At 37.2% G+C, this 24,902-nt stretch overlaps 1 long non-coding RNA gene across 2 annotated transcripts in view; it reads left to right on the forward strand.

Annotated features, from left to right (window-relative positions):
• Window positions 1–7,678: 7,678 nt before the first annotated feature.
• LOC140501362 (uncharacterized) overlaps window positions 7,679–24,902 on the forward strand; it is a 38,669-nt gene continuing 21,445 nt past the window's right edge. Inside the window, exons 1-2 of one of the 2 annotated variants that reach the window (XR_011966156.1) lie at window positions 7,679–7,940; window positions 16,902–17,104. This is a non-coding gene — a long non-coding RNA (uncharacterized lncRNA). The remainder of the gene's footprint in view (window positions 7,941–16,901; window positions 17,105–24,902) is intronic. The other variant, XR_011966155.1, reaches the window with a different exon arrangement.

Genomic DNA, 24,902 nt, shown 5'->3' on the forward strand with positions numbered 1-24,902 from the left:
AAGAAGGAACAGGATATTGCAAAACAGTGTGACTTTGCTTATCTTAGAAGCAGGAAATCTGAAAGGCAATAGGTCTCCTTTTCCCCTCTGACTGATAGTCTGTTTTGATTTTTGGTTGCCATTCTATGCCTCTACTCTTGGCCGCTCTGTCTTTGATCCAGTTGGAGTCCTTATCCCTTACATGAATCTACACTATTTAACATTGATTATATATACCTTTCACATATATAGAAAGTCTCTATTCATCCAAGGGTTATAACAAATATTTATGAGGATGTAGAGGTAGAAAAGTAGATGTCTGACAGCTGGATACAAAAAATATATGATGCAGATCATTACAAAATTGTCAGTTTACTTTTGCAAATCAGACTTTTTACAAGGGATAGCATAAAAACCTGTCAGGGATGACTCCACTCTCCAATCTCACAAATTTCTCTTTTCTGACTTTTCTTGTGATTTTTGTTTGTTTTACTGGTTGCAACCTATCTTTGAGCTCCCTCTACTGGTGGATGCCTTTTCTGCACTTTCCTTTTCAAACAGCTAGTCTTCAGAGAGGACCTTTCTTAGTAAGAGATAAAGGTCTCAGTTTAATGAAGTGTAAAAAGAAGTATCATTCAAAGGATTCTTTTCAACTCCCACACCTTCTGCCATGAACCGTATTTATACTTGGTTTTCTAGACCAGTTTCCCCAATAACAGCATCTCTTGTCATCTCACATAGAATTATGTGAAGAGCTATATATTACAACAACTCACATTTCTGTAAAACTTTGAGGTTTAGAGAACATTTTTCTCATAATAACTCTGCAATGCAGATTCTGGAAGCTCTATTAACCCCATTTTACAGATGGGGAAATTGTTGCTCAATGAGGTCGAAAAATTGTCTGAGAAGTATGTTTTACATGATTGCACATATATGACCTGTAATCAAATTGCTTGCCATTTTAAGGAAGGAGGAGGGAGAAAACTTGGAACTCAAAAAAATAAATGTTAAAAATTTTCTTTACAAAAAAATTGTCTTTACATGCAATTGGAAAAAATAAAATACTATTTAAAAAAAGAAAATAAAATTGTCCCTGATTATGAGGTTAACAAGTACAGAGTTAGTATATGAACCCATATTACTTGACTCCAAGACCAGAGTTCTCCATTTAGGTTGGCTCTATATGGCTACAATGGAATTGGGGTGGTTGGAGTGTAGCTTTTAGCTGGTATGGAAATGTAAGAGGTACCAGAATTTCTGGGTTACTATTTTGTGGCATACCTGAGAGATAAGTTACGTGTGGCCCATCTGTTGGAATACTATTTTACAGTGTGATATAGCCACACACCAAGAGATGTGTATAATTTTGAATGACCATAGAAATGCTGCTACTTGTGGAAAGTATTTTAATAGCATTGTATTGCTTGGCAATTTTTCTAAACCAATATATTGAAACTCAAGAAACAGAAGTCACTAAATAGAAAAAAGAAAAACAAAATCTTTGTGTATTTCAGATCATATGGTAACTTTTTGAGGAGATTAACACTTATACACTTTAAAGAATCATTTCTTTAGTTGTTGATTTTAGGATGGATCTGTGATTTCATTTCATTCCCTTCATGGAGAAGATTGTTGAGAAAATTGCCTTTACTGATGCAGAACTGTACAATTTCTGGAATAGAACCTTAGAGAACTGAATGAGTCATCGAGGATAAGTGACATGCTCAGCACCATATAGTTCTTGGCAGCAGTGGGATTTGAACTCAGTTCCTCCTGACTCCAAGAACGGTTCTTTATCTACTACGTGACGTTGTCTAAAGGCAGATAACTAAAAGTAATAAAGCATAAAAGTGAGTGTTGTTTTAGTTCAAGGGAACCAGAAGGTCAAAATTCTTAAAAATCTAAAGACAATAATTCAAATTTCTGTGAAGATTCAACTCTTGGTTTTGTGAAAGTAAAGTCTCATAGACTAAAAGAATAATAGACTCTCATCTTGAAGGGACCTTATCAGGAACCCTGTCTCAAGCATGAGCCTCCTCTCCAGCATCCCTGACAAGTGGTCATCCAGACTCAGAGAACTTTCAGTGATTAGGGACACACTACCCCCATGAGAAAGCTTATTCTATTTTTCAATAATTTAATTTAATTACAAGATTTCCTTACATTGAGGTGGACACTGTAAATTCTGCCTACTGACCACAGTTTTCTTCTGTAGAATCAAGAATAAGTCTATTGTCTTTTCCATATGACAACCCTTCCTATACATGAAGACAGCTAGAGTGTTTCCTCTGTGTCTTCTCTTCTTCTGGCTAAATACTTTCAGTTCTTTCAGTCAATCCTTATATGATCATGTTTTGTCCCTCTTGATCATGCTGGTTCCCCTCCTCCAGTCATGATGCAATTGTTGATGTTCCTTTTAAGCTGTTGCATTCAGAGCTGAATTATTATAATTTTGATTATTTTTGTTACCATTCTGAACTTTGACTACACCATTCTCAACCTCTTGCATTTCTATAAATCAGACTTATTTGAGTGGACAACCATATTATGCTATGGTCTCATTTTGAACTTTTGCCCCACTAAAACTCTCAGGTCTTTTTCTAGGGAAGAATCTCCCTCATCCTGTACTCATGCAAACAATTTTTACATGGCAAGTCTAATACTTTATATTTATTCTTAATTAATGTAACCATGTTCTATTTGGCTCCTACAGATTCTGCATCATTATTGAGCACTATAGAGAGATCCAAGTTCAATCTTTGCCCTTTGATTTAATTGACAATTGTAACTTTTAACAAGTTAAGTCTTCTTATATTGACCTTTTAAGGAACCAATCATGCAATTTGATCTGAAAGACATTTTCTTGGAACTTGCAGTTTACCAACGATTCTTTTGCTATTTTTCTGGCCTTTTGACATTCAACTTTCTGGGTGTCATTCATATAGTAATATTTCACCTCTAATACCTTTGGCAAAGTCAGTGTTGTGCTGCAGAGAACTGACGACAGCAGAAGCCTGCTCAGGGAGCCAAAGGCAACATATCTTGACTGTATTCAGAGCATGTTGTATTTCGAAAGCATAAATCAGGGAGGATGAGGTGATTTCTATGTAAGAAACTGACATGAAGGGCAAGGCTCAATTTATATTTTGTGTCTGTGTCTACTGCATGTGTGTATGCATGTTTGTGCATATGTTTATGTAGGAAAATGGAACTTCAATTTCAACCAATGGAACAGAATTTCAGCTTAAGTGTATTATAAAATAACACAGTATTATCCTATTAGAAGTACAAGGGCAGTAACTTTTTTTCTTGTAGATAATTTCTTGGTCCACTAGAAGAAGTGACTAATCTGGACTTTCTTCTCTGAATATAAAATATTATTCACTCAATCAGCTCACAGTAAAAAATATTAACTTCTTATTCTCTCTTTCTAATAACAGCCCTAGCAAACAATACAAATTTTCACTATCACTATTTCTAGGCACGTAGTGTCATTACCTAAATGTCAAGATCTTTGTTGGGCTCTTCAAAGAGATGCTTGAAATGGATGCTTATCGATTGGCCAAAAGTATGAAAATTCAATATGATGAAACATTTGACCAAAGACTTGTGGAAACATGGTGCCAAGAGCCTACTTTCAAGTCATGGGGTCAAAAGGTTGCTCTTACTTTGGAGAAGATTACTTACTCCTTTTAAAAGGGGTGTCCCTACTAGAAAAAGCCTCTTAAGACCATTTTTTGGGGGCACTTAGGTAATTCCAATCCTCAACTAGGATCTAACATAAAACCTGAGGGCTGAAAGCCTGGTTGTAGTATAGAATCATAGTGTTTGAGAATTAGAAGTAAGTTTGGAGATGGTCTAATGGGGTGGGGAACCTGTGGCCTCAACAAGTTCCTTTGATAAAAGGATTTGTTCTGTGAAACTTGGACTCAGTCAAAAAGCCACACTCAGGCACCTGGAAGGTCACATGTGGCCTGGAGGTCATAGGTTCTCCATCCCTGAATCTGACACACTTCATTTTACAGATGAGAGAACTAAGGCCCAGGAGCGATAAGTGAGAAAGGGCAGAGTTAGGATCAATGGATGGAAGTTACAAAGAGACAAATTTAGGCTTAATATAAGGACAAAATTCAAAGGTAGATCTAGAAGTAGAAGAGATTGTTTCAAGAGGTAGCAGGGCCTCAAACAGAGTCTTTATGACCACTTTCTAGGTAGGCTATAGAAAGGATTGTTGGTTGAGTATCATCTGGATGAATCCTGAGGTTCCATCAGGACAGCTAGGTGGTTGTATGTAAGGAGGATTTTGTTATTCTTTTTAGAGCTGAGTTTCTCAGGATCCATGGCCTTGGCAATGTCTAGTTTCTAGATATTAGATAATGACTCCCAAAATAGCCACAAGGATTCTAGTTAGTAATTCCTAGAATCATAGTGATAGACAGTCCTACTGAGGCTGTTACATGATGAGATAAGGGGTGACATAATATAATACTCACTACTCTTGTGCAGAATGACGATATTGCTAAAGTTAATCTGTGAGCTTAATGTTGGCACGATGCCTTCTTAGCTGCCATATAAAGCAAGTAGTCACTGGTCAGTGAGTGGGGAAAACCATAGGGGAATCTGTGTGTGCGCCTTGACTGACCCCCATCAAGGCTTGAGGGGAGTTACAGGAGTAATTGTAATTACAGGACAGTAACTACAGGACAAGCTGTGCCTGTCTCGATTGAACCAATTTAGGGGTAGTTGCCACTACCTTCTTGCCAGCCCCTGCAAAAAGGATGATTAGGGAATGCTGTAGGAGTTAGTGCTCCTATTATCAGCAACTCCCTTGTGAGAAGATTAGGCTAGAATAAAGTAAAATTTAACCCCTCCATATCTGTTTTCCTGTCCTGTCTGTCTGACCAGATCAAATAGTGAACCTGTTAGAGGCTGGAGACCAAAAACTCCAGTACCTCCTGTGTGTTATCTGTTAACCAGTGGCATTAAAACAACACTTTTATTATTTGCTGGAAGCTATTTATGGACCAAAAACCTGTGGTGCATCACAACTACTCAGTGCTGATGGAGCCACATTGATTAGTGACAAGGACATGATCCTAGAGAGATGGACTGAGCACTTCCAGAGTGTTCTCAACAGACCATCATCAATCATTGCTGAGGCCATACTGTTTACCTCAGGTTGAAGTAAATCCCTCCTTAGCTGAACTTCCAACTGATGAAGAGGTTTTGAAGGCCATTAGGCTCCTTTTATGTGGCAAGGCACCTGGTGCTGATTCTATTCCAGCTGAGATTTACAGGGTAGGGGGACCATTGCTCATACAAAAGCTGACTGAAATTTTCCAGGTTATATGGCAAGAGGAGGTTATCCCCCAGGAGTTCAAGGATGCCTCCATTGTCCATCTCTATAAGAGTAAAGGGAATAGATTGTCCTGTGACAATCACAGGGGGATCTCTCTCTTAGTCATTGCTGGCAAAATTCTCGTTAGAACCCTCCTTAATAGGCTGATCTTTCCCCTGGAAGATGGTCATATACCTGAGAGCCAGTGTGGCTTCAGAAAGGGTCAAGGAACAAGGATATAGTGTTTGCTGCTTGATAACTCCAGGAGAAATGCCAGGAGTAGAACAGAGGTCTGTACACAATGTTTGTAGATCTGACCAAGGCCTTTGACACTGTTAGTCATGAGGGTTTATGGAAATTTCATCAAAATTTGATTGCCAGGAGAGGTTCATCAATATTGTATGTCAATTTTATGATGGCATATGTTCCCGGATTCTGGATAATGGACAATGCTCTCGTGCCTTCTCAGTCACCAGTGGAGTGAAACAGGGCTGTGTGCTTGCTCCCATGCTTTTTAGCATGATGTTTTCAACCATGTTGACAAATGCTTTTTTTTTGGATTATAACTGTTTTTATTTATTACAAGCTGAATTATAACTTTTTGTTTATTAATAAGTTTCAACACCATGAAGAAATTTCCATACATAAAAACATGCAAAAATTATAGAACTGTATATTAAACTATGAATTCTACCTCATACCACTTGCTTTAAATATATAATTCTGTATTTTCATTTCAAAACAGGTCTGTCTGTCATGTCAGTTGTTGAATTTCCCTTGTGTGAATTTACACAAACTATTACAATGGATCTGTAAGACTAAATTTTTCTGTTATCACATTATTATAACTCCCCCCACCTTTCATTAACCTCCCTTTCTTCCTCCCAATTAAGAACACAAAAAGAGGGGTGGGGTAAAATAGAGTGGAGAGTTGAAACAGTTAAGTCTTCAAAGTGGCCATGTCTAAAAACGTATGCTTCTTTTTCCATCTTGTGTCCATTCCTTGTCTGAAGGAGGGTAATATCCATAGAGTATTTTCAAGTTTTTCTGGAGACTTGATTGTTCAGAGTTTCAAAAGTTGTTTCTCTTTGCATTGTTGTGCTGTTTAAAATTCTTCTGATTCTGCTTTATTTCCCTTTGCATCAGGTCATGCTACCCAGGATTCCATGACATCACCTCTCTTTTCCTTTCTAGATTTCTCTGAACTCATGTGTTTGTATTCCAAACTTCCTATTCAGCTCAGGTCTTTCCATCAAAAATTCTTCAAAATCTTCTATTGTGTTAAATGTCAATTTTTTCCCATATTGGATTATGCCAAGTTTTTCAGGGTAGCTTATTCTTGGTTGTAAGCCCATCTCTTTTGCCTTTCTGAATATTGAATTCCAAGATTTCTTCTCATGTATCACACACATCTTGTGTGATCCTCACTGTAATTCCTTGGTATTTGAACTGCTTTATTCTGGATTCTTCTAATATTTTCTCTTTGACATGAGAGTTCTGAATTTTGATTATGGCATTCCTGGGAGGTTTTATTTGGGGATTTATTAGAGGAGGTGACGTATGGATTCTTTCTGTATTTATTTTGCTTCCTGGTTCTAATAAATCTGGGTAAAAAAAAGAGAAAAAAATTCTCTTTTATGACTTCTTGAAATATGGTGTCCAAACTTTTTACTATATTTACTTATTTACTTTATTTTACATTACTTTACTTTATTTACTTATTTACTTTATCAATGTTTTGATAATTTTTATATTATCTCTTCTTGACTAGTTTTACTAGTCAGTTGTTTTTGTTAGCAGATATATTACATTTTCTTCTTCAAGTTTTTTAATCTTTTCGTTTTGTTCTAATATTTCTTGCTGTCTTATGGAGTCATTGATTTCTGTTTGATCTATTCTTGTTTTCAAGGATTCCACTTCTTGTATAATGTCTACCATTTTCTCTTCTAAGTTATCTGTTCTACTTCCAATTTTTTCTTCCAGGTCTTTTATTTCATTTTTAATCTCTTCCTTCATTTCTTCTAGTAATTCATGTAGTCCTTGTGGAAAATCCATTTTCTCCTTTGAATCTATGTTTAGAATTGTTATGGAATGGCTTTCTTCTTTTGAAGGATCTCTAGATGTGATATTGGTTAATGTTTTCATCTTTAATGTATTTACCTCTTCAGGTTTAGTTTCTGAACTGAGGTTTGTGGTAGGGCTATGCTCGATAAGCCATCTATGCTAAGTTTTGGGGTGGCTTTACTAACCAGGCCGGGTCTTAACATCCTCAGTTCCCTGGGTTCTTGCACTGACTTCCACATCCTGGGATTAGGCCTCTTTGGATTTTTGAGATTTAGAGCTGAAACGTCAACATTCTAGTACTTCCAAGCTCTCCATTCCAGGGATTTTGCAAAGGAAAAAGTGCTTTTGCAGGGTACAGTCTACATGAACCCCTGGTTAGACTGGGAAATGTAGAGCCTAGTTTTGTTCCCAGGACCTTGTTTTCTAACGCCTGCATTTTCTTTCTTTTATTTGTTTGTTTATTTATTTATGCAGGTCACAGGTAAAAGAAGTCACTGACTTTTTGTTTCTCAGCTCACAGAAGACTTTGTGGATTGCTGGAGTAGATATGCAGAAGGTAGGTGGTCTGCCTTGAGTATCAAAATCCAGACAGCTGACCCTAGATGCTAACTAGTTGGAAATGTTGGAGAAGGAATTCTTGTCCAGAAATGAGATGGCTTAGAAGACCTCTTTGAACTATGAGACTCTTTAACTACTCAAAAAGAATGACCTCATATAAGTTCCTCTTCTCTCTGATGTCACAGGAAGAATTCCTATTTCCAAATTCAGTTCCCTCAAGGAGTAAGAACAGTGATTTTTCTGGGATGAGGAAATGGAGAAACTATCGCAAGACTTTTTAAAGCTGAAATTTACCTCACTGCTGGACAAATGCTTTCAATGAGGATGAACACAACATTAAGGTCAGCTATCGTACTGATAGGAAGTTCTTCAATTTGAAAAGGCTACAAGCCAAGACCAAAGTGGAGGGAGTGGTGGTGCATGATTATCTGTTTGCAGATGATTGTGCACTCAGTGCAGCTTCCGAAGCTGAGATGCAGCAAAGTATGGATCAGTTCTCTGCTGCTTCTGCTAATTTTGGCCTAATAATTAACACCAAGAAAACACAGGTGTTCCATCATCCACCACCACACCATCCATATGTGGAACCATTGGTTACACCAAATGGAGAAGTTTTGAATGCTGTGGATAAGTTCACTTCCCTTGGTAGTGTACTTTCCAGGGATGTACACATTGACAATGAGGTTGATGCACACATTGCCAGAGCTAGTTCAGTATTTGGGAGACCCCAAAGAAAATTTGAGAGAGAAGGGGCATTAGACTGACTACCAAACTGAAAGTCTACAGAGCTATTGAGCTGACCTCATTGTTATATGCTTGTGCCATGCCAAGAAACTGAACATCTTCCATTTGAACTGTCTTAGGAAGATTCTGAGGATCACCTGGCAGGATAAGGTACCAGACACTGAAGTCCTTGCTGGAGCTGAACTGCCAAGAATTCAAACTGTGCTTCAGAGAGCGCAGCTCTAATGGGCTGGCCACATTGTTCGAATGCAGAATGTATGCTTCCCAAAAAGACTATTTTATGGAGAATTCACATGGGGCAGGCAATCACATGGTGGCCAGAAGAAGGGATACAAGGACACTCTAAAGGTCTCTCTCAAGAACTTTGGATTTGACTGTGCAACATGGGAGACATTGGCACAGGACCACTCAGCATGGCATGCCCACATCAGAAAGGGTACTGTGCTCTATGAGCAAAGCAGAATTGAGACAGCAAAAAGTAAATGCAAGATGCACAAATTTGGGATATCCACCCCAAATATTTACACGGATTATCTGTGCCCAACTTTGGAGCTTGTATTATTAGTATAATTATACTGATATATATCAGTATAATTATACTTGATTAGTCACAGTCAGACCCACTGAAATTTCACTTTATCATGGTGATGTCATTTTGGTCCTCTTCGAAGATTAAGGACAACAACCAACCAACCAACCAGTAGATAGAATGCTGGGCCCAGAGTCAGGAAGACTCGTCATTAAAAAAAAAATTTAGATTTGAGTACTAAAACTTAAATACATATTAAGAAAAGAAAAAGAAACTTAACCAATTTAAATAGTAAAACAAATATAAAATAAGAAAAGAAAAAAACATCATGTTCACAGCAGAATGTGAAAGAATTCAAAGAAATATATGGCAATAAATTTCTGTTTCAAGAAAACTCATATATTAAGTACTATGCATTATGGTGAAAGCTGTCCATCTTCTCTTTGCTTCCTTGTAGATTTTCTTTTGTTCTCAGCTGTATACTTTTTACTTTGTTATTTTTCCCCCTTTCTCCTCCCAGAGGCTACAATGAAGTGTGGATATGTTTATATATAGATATTGATATGCACACACATATGTGTATATATGTATAAACATACACTTTCCCTAAGAGATTCTACTCTTAATGTTTGATTTTTTGTTTGTGCATATCTCTTGTTCCTTATCCCTCCTGACTCCTCTACTTTACTTCTGTCCACTACCTTGACTTTTCATTACTTTACCTACCCCCCAACAATCCCTTTTGTATCCTCACATTCCCATTAATTTAAACACCCTTCTATAGCCCCCTTTAACCTATTCCCTTACCCTCCTCTCTAAAAATTTCTCCCGTATTCTCTTCCCCCATTCTATCCCCTTAGTGTTTTTTATCTTTCTAAATTTAGAAGACTTTTGTGCTCTTCTAGACCTATATGTATTGTTCTCTCTTGAAGCCATTCCTGATGAAAGTAGGTTTTCAGAGATGACAGCCCTTCTCCCATCTCATTCCTCTATGTTAGTTCTTCCTCTCACACTTCATTTGTGTAAAATAATTACTCTACTTAGCTGTTCCTGAATGGTTTTACTTTTTGAAGTAATATTATGCTCAGGTCTACCCCAATCTTTTTTATGAACTACCCAGTTACTATTAACAATGTTACATATGTTTTACATTTTATATACCAAACAGTCTATGCCTATTGAGTCCCTTGTAATTAGTCTTTGATATGTAGCTTATATTTCTTTTGGCTCTTATATGTCAAATCTTCTATTAAGTTCAAGTTTTTTTTTTCTTTTAAACAAAGTCCTGAATGTCTGACAATTCATCAAATGTCCATTTTTTTTTTTATTCAGGATTATGCTTAGCTTTGCTAAGTATGAGATTTTTGGCCAGAGTCCCAGCTCTTTTGCTCTTTGATATTTAGTATTCTAGGACCTGCCTTCATTTAGTACTGCTACTGCTAGGTCTTCACATGATTCTCATTGTGGCACTGCTATATGTAAATTGTTTTTTTCTGTGGCTTGAAATATTTTATCCCTGAGCTGGAGGTTTTCGGATTTGACTACAATATTCCTGTGGATTTTCCTCGTAGGATCTCTTTCAGGTGATGGTTGGTGGGATTTTTTTTTTTTCTATTTCTACTTTCCTCTCTTGTTCTAATGCTTCAGGACAATTTTCTTTAATTATTTCTTGTATTATTGTACCAAGATTCTTTTCTTGGTCATAGCTTTCTGGTTAGTTTCATTATTCTGATGTTTTGCCTTCTTGATCTGTTCTCCAGATCAGTTGTTTTTCTTATAAGGTATTTTGTATTCTCTTCCATTTTTTCATTCTTTGTATTTGGAATTATTATATTATTTCTTGATCTTGTGTGGGACAGAAGACCACCCAAATAATGCCAGAGTCAGGGTTCGAGTACAGCAAGGGCTTTTTATTCTTTTTCTGAGAAAAGGGTACAGTCTCTGGTGCTCAAGCAGCAATAGTGGGGGAAGTGTACTCCCCCTGGCCACAAGAAGCAGATTTTCATAGCCCTAAGCAAGTCTCCTAACCCCCCCCCCCCCCTTCTTATCTGTTTCCTCATTTGCTGAGTACTTGGGACAAACAATCTCATCACCACAGCTACTTTCCAATAGCACCACCCAGGCTGATGTGAATTTTGGGAAATGGAAACTTACCTGAGGGCTACTGAGACTTAAGATGAGATGTAGAAACTTAAAAAAAAGAGGAAAGTCCTTCTAGTCTTCAACTGAGGAAACTACACTATAAGCCATCTCCTACAATTTCTTCTAACTTCACTGGCTTTCCCTTGCCCAGTTCTGATTTTCAAGGAATCCCTTTCTTCCTTGAGATTCTGGATCTCCTTTCCTTGGTAGATGTCTTTTTCATAATCTTCCTGTTTTTCTTGCATTATTTTTTTTTAAAGTTTTTCTTCCATCTCTCTCATTTGATTTTTAAAGTCTTTTAAAAATTCTTCTATGAATTCTTTTTGGGCAGGTGACCATTTGACATCACTCTTTGGGGTAGGAGAGGATTTCTTTGCTTCACTATTTCCTCTGAATATGAACTCTGGTCTTCTCAATTTCCATAGTAACACTCTATGGTTGGATTCTTTCTCCTTTGCTTGTGCACTTTTTTTTTTGGTAATAGCTTAATTTTTATAATCATTTCTAGTCCTAGAGTATGGGGGATGATGCCTCTGGCTTCAGATCCTCCTTCAATTCTCCTCTCTGACCTTGAACCCAAATGAAGACCTCTAGTTTCCTGTAAGTGCCCTCAGCTAGTGTAGCATTCCTGTCCCACTGCTTCTTCACTCACTGGGTATGCGCTGGTTCCTTCTCACCCCTGGCCTTGTCTCCATAGCACATCTGGGTCTGATGTTCTTTCCAGCAGAGTTTCCATTAATCTTCCCTGGCTCAGATGTCCAACTCCCTCACTGTCCCAAGGTAAAAGTTCCTGTGACTGGGGCTGAGGCAGCCTCTCAACCCAGCTAACACTAGGGCTTGCAGCTTGTTTAAGTGTTCCCTAACCTGGACGTCTTTACTCTTCACAGGAATGAAACCTATTCCCAGGATTTTTCTTCAGATCTTCAGTTGTCCCAGGAAGACCCTTGTTCTGCCCCTTTTCTTATTGCTGTTTTATATCTTTTATGGAGGAAAATCTTGAGAGTTTCAAATTTTCTGACCTACTCCTCCATCCTCCCAATCCTCTCAGGAAGACTCATCTTTCTACATTTCACATCTGACCTCAGGCATTTACTAGTTGTGTGACTGGGCAAGACACTTAATCCTGTCTACCTCAGTTTTTTCATTTGTAAAAGGGCAAATCACGTCAATTTTCTTTGCCAAGCAAATTCCAAATAAGGTCACTAAGAGTCAGACATGACTGAAGCAATGCAACAATTTAATATTAGATTAGTATAATTCTTCATGGAAATTTATCTGAGCATAGCAGGTTCCTCAGGCCACACTTGAGGACCTAGAAGGTCACGTGTGCCCTTGAAGTCATGGGTTTCCCATCTCTGGTGTAGAGATTATCACCATTTGGATAATTTTGAAGGTGCCTTTTTTCCTTTTTTGATAAGTAAACTTATAATCAAATAGGAATTTTGGGAAAAAAGTCATACAATACTCATTATAAAATGCTTAATTCAAAAGGTAGAAACAGGGATCTGCTGGTAAATATTTGACAACTGGGACTCTGGAAAAAAAGGTGACTCAGGATATGCTTTTAATTTTAATCTGCATTAACATTTTCTCTACCACTTTAAGTCAAGCAACAAAATAATAAATCAAGCCCTTGTAACAGTTTCTGATTTTCCAGGTATAAATGCTTCACTCTGAAAATTTATCAACTAACTCTCATGAACCCTCCTTGCATGCCCTTCCTTAGATAAATTTATAATCATATTTTGTGGGTACTCCTTTCATGGCACAGATCTACTCTTTCTCATTCCACAAGATTTTTGTATGCGTATCTATAAATTCTTTATAGAATTCACCTAATACATTAGAGGTCTTCATTATCACTCAGGCTGCCTATGTATTGTCTCTCATCCTTCATACATTATAGAGCAGCCTACTTTTTCAGTCATATATATATCATTTTTACCCCTCTTTTCAAATGCAAGTCATCACTAATGATATGTTTCAGTCTACTCATCTACTATTCATCTTTCTACCACCCTCTGGGTCATTTGCAATTTAGATTCTTTGAGAAATCATTGGTGTGATATATGCATGAATGTATGTCACAGACCAAGCAGACAGAAAGAGAAAGTAGATAATGGATTTTTAAGAACACTTACAATCCTAGGACGACTCTATCTGGAGTCAGAGGGCTTAGATTCAAATTCCACTTCTGATTGTGTAACATCTGTGTGATCTTAGACAAGCAAGACTTTACGAACCTGTCTGTAAAATGAAGAGATTGGACTAAATGACCTCTGATAAAATTTAGCCTTAATACTTTAGGTATATGAGATAAAGACATTTTTGCAACTTATCTGGTAAGTGAATAACACTTTTTTCTGTGGTGAGTTGCAGAACTAGAGAGCTCTGTAAGTGAAGAAAGTTTTGAAAAGTGAAGTAATGAAAACTGATGTTTTACAAAATTTTTTCAAAGAGTTGATGTCTGGAAAGTTAAACTTCAGAATAAGCTAGAGGTTCCAATGAAATCTAAGGACACCAAACTGCTCTATTCAAAGTACTATTAGCAAGGGAAGATTTAAAAGGAATTGTACTGATGATTGCTGGATAGGAATATAGTAGCAGAGATTTGGTTAGGGAGAAATACTCCATTCTTATTTTGTTTCTGATTTCTTTTAGACTAGAATAAAAAGAAAAAAATATTAAACAGAAGAAAAACCTAGTATAAATAAAGAGAGGGTAAGGAAGTTCTTTGCCACATTCAATTTGTTTGGAGCTTTGTCCTAATGAACTTGGAAAAACCTGGATGCAATTGCTGAACCATGATTGTTGATCTTTAAAAGAATAAATGATTTTTGGATAATAAGAGATGTGCCATGGAAATGCAAATGGAAAAATGTTCTCCTCTTTTTCCAAATGGAGAAATTTATGGATATGTCATACTATATATTGATGAGCTTGTCCCTGATTCTTGATAAAATTTTAGAATAAAATGATAGAGGGATGATTTATGAACATTTATTAAGTAAAAAAAATGATCATTAACAACTACTACTGATTCACTAAGGGCAAGTCATGCCAAGCTGATGTCCCTCCCTACTTTAACCAGGTTATATGGCTGGGAGATCAGATGAAGGGGAATACTTTTTTATACAGTGCACCAGGATTTCTATAAATCCCACAAAGCATCATGATATGATTTTGGACAATGTAGAGAGATGTGAACTAGATATTTAGATTAATTCATAATTGATCCAAAATGTATTGGTTAATGAATCTTTTTTGTTCTGGACGGAGGTCTCAGGGTTATAAAGTTGTGTCCATGAAACAGTATATTCAACATTTTTATAAACTGAGTAATGAAAATGTTTATACTTAAACAATTTTCAGGTAACATGAATATTAGGGGGCTTGGAATATGAAACAATAACATACTGAATGGCAGACTTATGGTCCAAAAAAGACTAGGATGATGAGCAGAGCCTAACAAGATTAAATTTAGTGGTAATATTTGACTTAAAAATCACCTGTACAATGATAAGATAGAGAAGACAAGATAGAAGACAGATAGCTCATATGAAAAAGACTTACAGGTCTTAGTAGACTATAACCTTAATATGAATCAATAGTACTATGAGAGAGCTTCCCAAAGCTAAGGCAACCTTAGGTTTTGTAGGAAAAGTGAGAGTGCAAAGCATGGAGGATTATATCCTTATACTGGCTGTATGCCATTTGGACTATTTCATCTGGTATAGGGATTATTTTTTAACATGTACAAACTAAAGTGAATCCAGAAGAGAATGAAAAGATTCATGAGAGAAATATTAAATTATACCAGATAAAGACTAGTTGAAGGAACTAAGATTTTTGTATAGCTTGGAGAAAAAGTAGACTTTTTTTCCTTGGGTGGATAGGGTTTGGGAGACATAAAAGTTATTTTCAAATGATGGAAAGGTTGCTGTGTGGAAAGATTGACAATTGTTCTGTTTAAACCTGGAGCCCCAAACTAGTGCCAACAGTTAGAGTTGTAATGAGGTAGATTTTGATCCTACGCAGCATGTCCCCAAAATCTTAGTATAGTTTTAAGCTTTAATCACTTCAAAAGCATAAATATTACAAATTTACAAAACATTATTTGAAATTTAATTATTTAAATTTCTTTTACATTTACTTGTTTTTGTAGACTTTGAATAATAAGTTTTTAATTTTAATTCTAAATAGGTAGGGTATGTTTTTATTATGCATTGTATGTACTGTAGTTTCTAGATATTTCGGTTTCAGACCTGTGAATCAATAGGGAAGATATTCATCCTTGCCACTTCTGTCATCTGGTCTATCTCCATTAGACTTTTTCTTGCAGACTCACATGAAATCATGTATGACTCCCAATCTCATTCTTAGGATGATTTTAAGTCTAAGATTACAAATGTAATCAAGACACTAAGTAGCATCTAACAAAAGTTTTTATAAAGTTTAAAAATCGATGAGAATAATAGGTATCACAAGATTGTAATGTTGAATTTTAATAAAAAACATCAATACTTAATTTTTAAAAAAATATTTATTCACCTTTCAATTTTTTGTAAGTTTATAGCTTAAACTTGAAATTATTAAAAATTAAAAATGCAACGAGACTTTTGGGACACCCTGTATAAATGATAATCCATGTTATTCAAATCCAACAGGAGCTGTACCACTTCTCTAATGCCTTAGTCTTCCTAGCTTTGCTACTTTATAATACTGATTAATAATATCTATTTTCAGCCTAATATAAAGCATGAACACAGCTAGAACCACCAATGTCTTTAACAAACTCATTAGGCTTTCTTGGCAAGGATGAATAGAGGGTACTTTCTTTTATGAACAGTCATTGCCAGATTTATTCTGCAATCTGTAGAAGTAAGGGTAAACAGAGATGAAAACAGAGTAATGCCAATCAAAGAATACTGCCTCGAATATCTATAACTATGTCCAAAGTTTAGGGCAACATGCAAGAGAAATTAAAGTTTCTAATGCAAGGAGGCAAATTTTAATCAGCTAACATTTATTAAGCACTTATTATGTGCTAAGTGCTGGTAATACATATACAAGTAGGAAGAAAGATCGTATCTGCCATTAAGAAGCATATATTCTAATAAAGGAAAACAACATAAACAAATGAAAGGAAAGTGGGTGCACAAAGGTATCCTTGAGAAATCTATAGTAGAAGAATGAGTCTTGGCTGGTCTTTGTGCCCTCCTTAAATAGAGGTTCTAAGAAAAGTTATCCAGTCAGAGGGAGAGGCACAAGGGGGAGAAGGTACTTTAAATGTGGGAATTCCTGGGCAGGGGCAAGGTTTCAGAATGAAGAATTGAGTCTGATGAGGCTTCAGGATGGGAAGGAGACTTGGATGACCTGAGTACTAACCTTAAATAAAGGTTCTTGTTGAGAACATTTGGATGAAGGACAGTGGAAGGGGAAACAAGTGATTTTAGTTATTGAAGTATGCTGAAGTATCATTTTCAAAGGTGCAAAGAGTGGTCTGGACCTGCATAGACTTCTCTTTTTTTTTTCTTTCTGAAGGCAATGTAATATCACATAGTTTAGGATGGTGGTAGATCCCATGAGAAAGAAGAGAACAGAAGAGAACCTACCAAGAGGGGAGAGGTGGCAGTACCTCTCCTAGTCATGTGGAGCAGCAGCATATGTGACATCATTGCTGGTTCCTCCTCCTCAACCTCTTGTCTCCGTGGAGAAAGAAAAGCTAGCAGCTCTCAAGAAGCAAGGTAAAAGACTTTTTAAAAGAATGTTTCAAATTTGTCATGGGAAATTTGGAGAAAGTGGCTGGTAGTCAGTCCTCATCCCTTTCCCCTGCCTTACTTCAGCTAGATATGATGGATACCTGTTTCTAAACATGTTCTTTTATTCTGTTAATGATTGTATTTAACTGATACAATCTTTCTCATAAACACTTGTGGTTGACCCTGTCCTGGGCATTTTCTTAAATTCCTTTTTTAAAGTGCAAAGGTATAGGTAGCTCTAGGAGCCATGCAAGATGTTGTTACCTTTCTTACTGCAAGGCCAAGATCTCAACACTCTTCCCCTCACTTCCCAAACTATCTGTCATTCGAATTTCTTCTCTCTAGCTGGAGACATAAGCACAAGTCATTCATATATTCAATAATTATACAATATTTATTTTGCCCTCTGGTTCTAGACTATCAGGGAGTTTTCCTTGATAATTTCATGAAAGATGATGTCTAGGCTCTTTTTTTGATCATGGCTTTCAGGCAGTCCAATAATTTTTAAATCGTCTCTCCTGTATCTATTTTCCAGGTGAGTTGTTTTTCCATGGAGATATTTCATATTGTCTTCTATTTCTTCTTTCCTTTGGTTTTGTTTTATAATTTCTTGATTTTTCATAGTCATTAGCTTCCATCTGCTCCATTCTAATCTTTAAAGAATTATTTTCTTCAGTGAGATTTTGGACCTCCTTTTCAATCTGGTCAATTCTGCTTTTAAAGCATTCTTCTCCCGTTGGCTTTTTAGATCTTTTTTGTCATTTGGGTTAGTCTATTTTTTACAGTGTTATTTTCTTCAGCATTTTTTTTGAGTCCCCTTTAGCAAGCAGTTGAGTCATTTTTCATGATTTTCTTGCATCACTCTCATTTCTCTTCTGAATTTTTCCTCTATTTCTCCTATTTGATTTTCAGAATCCTTTTTGAGTTCTTCCATGGCCTGAGACCAATTCATATTTTTTTTGGAGGCTTTGGATGTAGGAGCTTTGATTTTGTTGTGTTCTGTTTGCATATTTTGGTCTTCCTTGTCACCAAAGTAAGATTCTACAGTCTGATTCTTTTTCTCATTTTTATTCATTTCCCCAGCCATTTACTTAACTTTTGAGCTCTTTGTCAAGGTAGTTCTCTGCTTCCAGTGGGGATGGGGGGGGGGGGTGTACTATCAGTCACTCAATCCCACCACAATCTGTGGGCCAAGAGCTTCAGAAACAGCAGTTTCAGCTGCCACTGTCCCTGTTGCTGCAGCTGCTGCAGGCTCCCCTGCCCCCTCTGCTGCCCTGTAGCTGGGTCTGGACCACTCTAGTTTCTCACACAGGTCTGACAGGTTTTTTCCCCTGACCTTCCAAATTGTCCTTGGCATTTTGGGGTTGTGAAGTCTGGAAACCAACTCAGGTGCTAGAGATTCAGTCCCCTTCTTCCCCCAAGGCTTGCTCTGGTTTTGTCTGTGCCAGCGTGGCCTACACTGGACTGCACTCTGCTCCCACACTGGACTGTACTTCCATACTGGGCTGTGCTATGCTCCCACTCCTGTGTGATAGACACTTCCTATAGAATTTCCAGACACTCTTGGTCTGGAGATTTGCTTCACTCTTCCATTCTGTGGATTCTTCAGCTCCAGAATTTGTCTTGAGTCATTTTTTTTTTTTTACAGGTATTTGGCTGGGTTTAGGGGGAGAGCTATAGCAAGTCTATGTTTTTATTCTGCCATCTTGGCTCTGCCTCCCCACCCCCCCATCACAGTTTTAAAAAGAAATTTTTAGGTGCAAGAAAGGTGAAGAACCTTGAGCCCATGTCATTTAAAGTACAGTTGGGCCTGTTTATTCTGGAGAAGAAAAAACTCAAGCAAGACACGATAACTATCTGTATTCACTGTTTGTAGGGCTGTCACAAGGAAGAGAGATTGAGTTTATTCCATTGGGCTTAAGAGAGAAGGATAGGAGCAATAGGGAAAGTTGAAAAGATGCCAATTTAGGCCTGATATTAGGATAAAAACACCCCAGGCTTCCTGTAACTTGAGCTGTTCACAGTGGAATAAATTGTCTCACCAGAAGGTAGGCTCCCAGTCCTCAGAATTCTTCAGAGTCTGGATGGCCAGTTCTCAGCTACGTTATAGTGGGGATTGCTTTGTATGTTGGAATCAATGGCCCACTGAGATAACTTCCAACTTTCAAGTTTTGTGACTGTGTCATGCTTTTAACTCTTTGTTCATGCCATCCTCCAGTCTTAGGCTGTTCCTACACCCTCAACTCTTGTCTGTTGAAATTTCCTTCTTTTCAAACCTCTTCTTAGCTTTGAAGCCTTGAAGCCTTCTGCTATCTTCCAGCTGGTCTTAGTCTCTAAGGATCTCTCCTAATACCTTCTTTGAACCTCATCTATACTGTAATCCCATTCTAATTTATGTTCTACTTCGTTGTGGCCCTAGTTTTTCCCTATATAAAAAGTCAGAAGCTTTATCTTATTTCATCTTTGTCCCCTATGACACATAGCATCTGGTCTAGTAGGGACTAAATACATGTTTGCTGTCTTTACCTGAAGTAAACATGGAGGCTTTAAAGGATCAGTTAAACAGTTTCTGGTCATAGTGTTCGGGTGATTTCCAATGACATGAAGATTAATTAATGAGCATTTGTATTTCCTCTCTGCCTATCAGTGCTGTGTGCAAGGTCCTGGTGTAAGAGAATTCCAGGTTAATATTCATTCACCATGTGGTGCTGATATTTAATCACTGGAAAGTTCCATATTCTACTTGCCAGGTGGTAAGGACTCTGTGGCTCAAGCTCAGCAACAGCTACTTTCTTGTCAAAAGCTCCTGAGCCATCCGCAGTTCTCTTGGGTGTATCTGTATTAGAAATATAGAAAGCGTCATGCGAGGGCCAGTTTAAACTGGCTCAAAGGGCTGATTGTTAAATTTTCAATGTGAATACCATACCTCAGAAGTCGCCAGACACTACAAATCAGGGCTTGATTTATTGTTTTGTTGGTTGTCGACTTAAAGTGATGGAGAAAATGTTGATAGTGTAGATTAAACTTAAAAGTATGTCATGTATACGTTTTGTTCCCCTGAAGGGCCAGTTGTTAAACATTTCTCAGCACACTTCTGGTTAGTGGGATCCTGGCAGTCAGTGGTCAAGAATCCTAAGAGAGATAAATGACTCCATAGCTTAATTCCCTCAGATCTTGTATTTTGGCCTACTCAGCAGCCTTCTTTAAGAGCTTTCAAGAGTAAATAAATATTATTTAGCTAAGAAGCAGATGGTGTAGTACTTGTGTATTTGTGCCAAGTGCAGTACACCATCATGTACCATTTCTTGAGCCTCTATAATAAAATAGATTTATTCTGTACCAGCTGTAATTTCTGGGAGGTCTTTCTTCAAAAGTCAAAGTAGAATAGTGCTAGTACAGGTTCCATCATTCCATAGCTGTGTGACTTGAAGCTTATTGTCAAAAGGTTGGCCAAGAGGAAATACTTTTTGTTTTTTAAAGAAATGGCAACCCTTGAAGAATATCCTCTTTACGAGATATGTTGAAGGGTTATTATCCACATCAGTAAAGTGAATATTTATATAAATGAAAGCATATGGAAGAAGAAACAACCCAGAGTCTCAGTTTTCTCACATGCCAAATGCAGATAAATAATACTTCTTGTGCCTTCATCACAGGGTGGTGGAAATGCTCAAATGAGACAAAGGCCAGGAAAATATTTTGATCGCTTTAAAGTTCAATGCAAATTCAAAGGATTTCCACACATATAAAACACTTGGATAAAAAAAATTAGATCTCCCAAAGGTGTGAGTGAGAGCAACAGTTTCCAGATCTGGAAAAACAAAAAGAAAAAACAAAAGGTTACAGTCTCTGAGTGTGCCAGGCACAAATAACTTAGCTGTCATTTTAGAGGCAGCTAAGGGCTACAGTTGAGAGAACACTGGACCTGGAGTTAGGAAGATCTGAGTTCAAATGAAGCTTTAGATACTTACTAGATATATGACTATGACCATGTCACTTACCTTCTATTTACCTTAGTTTATTCAACCGTAGAATGGGGATAATAATAGCACCTACCTGTCTGTGTCATGAGGATCACATAAGATAATACTTGTAAAGTGCTTTACAAATCTTTAAGATATAGATGTGAGCTATGTTATTATCTGAGAATCCTTTGGAAGCCAAACATTCCAACATTGCTAGATAGCAATATGGTGCTGTTAGGAGGGGATTAGAGACTAGAAAGCTTTTCTGGGGAATTGGAATAATGGACTCTATCTATACAGTATGTCTCATTTGAGCATTTTCACCATATCTATACAGTCTACATCTATACATTGAAAGCTGTAGCAGACAATGCATTTGCTCTATTTTTGAAACTTTCCCAGTGGAGGATTCCCAGGAAGTTGAATCACCTTCTTTTGTTCAGGGAACTGGTCTCTGAGCCTCATATACTTTTATTTCCATAAAACGAGGAGCCAATTTTTCCTCCCAGGATACCTTGTCAGGCAAACCAAAGCAAAGAATGTTTTTCAATTTGCAGGTGGAAAAGCTGAATTATTCAGAATTCCAGAGTTAAACAATAAGTTAGTGGGAAGGGAAGGAATAGACTTCATTTCCTGAGCCTTGGTCCAATGCCTCATGTGCCAAAATGGAGTTGATCTCCTGTGCTGTGGAAAGTGTTTCAGCTCTCTAGTCCTTATTTTTTCCTCAGTCAGCAAACTTAAAACAAACCCTATAACCATAAGATAAATTTATGATTTAAAATCTAATTTCTAACTAAATTTTGTGTTCCTGAGTAGCTTTATATTCACTAAAAATGAACTCCCAGAAAACTGGTTTGTTTGTTGTTGTTGTTTTTATTTTTTGTGGGAGGAGATGTTATTTATTCCCATTATATAACAGATTATTCATATTCAGGCCATTTGAGGAGAGAAGAACTAGGATATTTATCATAGAGAATATAAGACTAAAGTGGGGTGGGAGTGACAACTATTTTCAAATATTTGTTATAATTAGGGATTAGGAAAATAGATTCAGAATTAGAAGGGAATTGCTAGAGGCATGTAGTTCATCTCTTTCATTTTACAAGATGAGCAAATTGATGCCAAGAGAAGTTGTGACTTGCCCAAGGTCACGCAGGTAGTGAATAGCAGGTATAGGACTCCAGTTGCCCTCTTTGGGTCTAGAAGGACACATAAGTGTGGAAGAAAGGCATAGTTCAGATCAACCTAAGAAAAAAAAAGCTTCCTATGAATTAAAGCTATCTTTAAAAGGTTGCTTTTTAATGTAGTGAGCTTCATGTCACTGAAGCTTAAGCTAGATGTCTACTTGACAAGAATTATACAGGAGGGTTCATGATTCAGGTAAGGGCTAGGTGACCTGTGAGGACCCTCTGTAATTCCATGCTTCTGGGACTTCTGAAATTCATTGGCTATTGCCTAAACTTCCTACACAGTTTTTGTGGCTTAACTCCTGACTTTTAAGGATCAGGCCAGGGCTGGGTGACAGAGCAAGATGTGAGGGATTAGATTTTGGTTTGTTTTGGATGGTACTGAAGGGTTGATAGCATCAAAGGAAAGAGCCATCTGGATGTTAGTACAGTCTTATCCCAGACTTGAAACCTTTGGGATATTTTCCTACTCCTGACATTGCACAGACCCTGCCTTTTGAGCTAATAAAGTCTGATGTAAGTACAGCATATGGTGCAATAGTTGGACTAGACTGTTAGGTTTTAGTTTAGTAGAATCATAGTGTTAGAACTGGAAGGACTCTTTGAGGTCATGCAATCCCATCTCCTAAATTTTACGTATGAGGAAACTGAGACCAAGGGAGGTTAAATGACTCACTGAAGTTCATCCAGAAAGTTTGTGGCAGATCTGGTATGAGAATCCAAGTTTCTTGATACTTGGACCAATGTTTCTCACAATACACCATGTTCCTCCTCTGGAATTTAATGCACATCTTGTACTAATGTTTTGTTTTAAGAGAAACAATCCTTTCACGTGAAGATGGAAAGTAGATATGTTGACGCTGTTTTCTAGCATAGGCTATAGCCACCTATTCCTTTGATATCCTGAAGCATCTGTGATTTCATCAGTAACGCACCCATGGAAATCACACTATTTTACAAGTGCCTGTAGCCAAACAATATTTATTACTTCTTGGTGGGATGCTCATAACAACAATTGATATTTATATATTTTTATGTGACTCTTTATATGACTCTACTCCAGTAATAAAGGCATTATTATCACCCCTATTTCGCAGAAGTCTCAGAGAGGTGGTTACTTGAGTGTGGTCTCATGACTTGGAAGGACCAAAAAAAAAGATTTGAACACAGGTCTTCCTGATTTCGAGTTCAGTTTTGTATTCATTATACTGATACTTCTTCTACAAATTGTAGAAAGTATTTGAAATCTATACTCACTGATAACCCATGACAAACTTGAACATGAGGATCTTCTGATACTAAGAGGCACAATCTCTACTTTATAACAATATGAATTAGGGGATAGAGGAGAGGTAGCTGAGAAACCAGTATTTTCTTACAACACATGTTAAAAATTCAATTTTAATTTTAGCTGGAACATAACTTATACATAATTATCAAAACAAACTTAAAGGTAGAACAATTTAAAGGGTATCTCTAAGAAATGTCAAATGCATTTTTTAAAAAGCATGTTAAAACACACACAGAAACACACAACTATTTCCTTCATGGCCATGATTTGATATTAGATGCCAAATTATTTTTGCTGCCAAATTTCAACCCAAGCAAATTTTAACCTGAGTCAAATCCCAAGGAAAGCAATGGAACTACTGGTAGAGCACAAGCAGCATTGGGGAGTCCTGTTTTATTGAAATGATAAATACCTTTAGCTTGAGTATAAAAGTAAAACAAACATACACACACACACCCACACACCCACACACCCACCCACCCACACCCACACACACACACACACATACACCTCCACACATACCCACACACCTCCCCAATTTGTCCTTGCAATGCCTTGGTCCTCTTTGGGCTCATACTTTTGCACTTCCAATCCTCATACTACAAATATTGGTTTGCATCAAAGTTATACCTTTGCAATTTTTTTTTTAGGACAGTAAAATGCTTGAAGAAGGAGTTCACGTTTGCACTCATTCAATCAAAATATTGTGGTGATCATGAAGGGAGAGGGGTGGTTTATTGCTTCAGTCAGCGATTTAAAATTTCTAATTGACTTTGAATGTACTTCTATGGCAGATCATTATCGAACAGAATTTTTCTTTTTTACTTTTTATTAGTAATTAACTCCTGGTATTCTAAATGATGAGGGGAACTAGGTGGTGGCACTTTGGATAGAGCACTGGACCAGGAATCAGGAAGACCTGAGTTTTCAAGTCCTAGTCTTAGACACTTACTAGCTCTGGGCAAATCACTTACCTTTGCTTTCCTCAGTTTTCTCATCTATAAAATAAGCTGGAGAAAGAAATAACAAACTACTCCAGTTACTTTGCCAAGAAAACTTCAAATGGGGTCACGAATAGTTGGACATAACTGAACAACAACAATTCTAAATTCTGAACAGCCACAATTCTAAATACTGAACAACCACAATTCTAAATACTGAATGCTGTATGCACTGGGCTTGCACCTTAGATAAATGCAAAGTAGGGAGCTAGGAGATGGAAGTTCTTGCACAAGGAAGTGAGCAGAAGCAAGTTGGGTTGGCTAATGTTTTTCCCCTTGGGATTCAGCAAAGGGAGTCATAGAGACAATGAGAGGTGTGATTTCCAGAGGGAAAAAGAA

This window comes from Notamacropus eugenii, chromosome 4 (assembly GCF_028372415.1).
Source record: "Notamacropus eugenii isolate mMacEug1 chromosome 4, mMacEug1.pri_v2, whole genome shotgun sequence".
In the NCBI taxonomy this organism is placed as follows: domain Eukaryota; kingdom Metazoa; phylum Chordata; class Mammalia; order Diprotodontia; family Macropodidae; genus Notamacropus; species Notamacropus eugenii.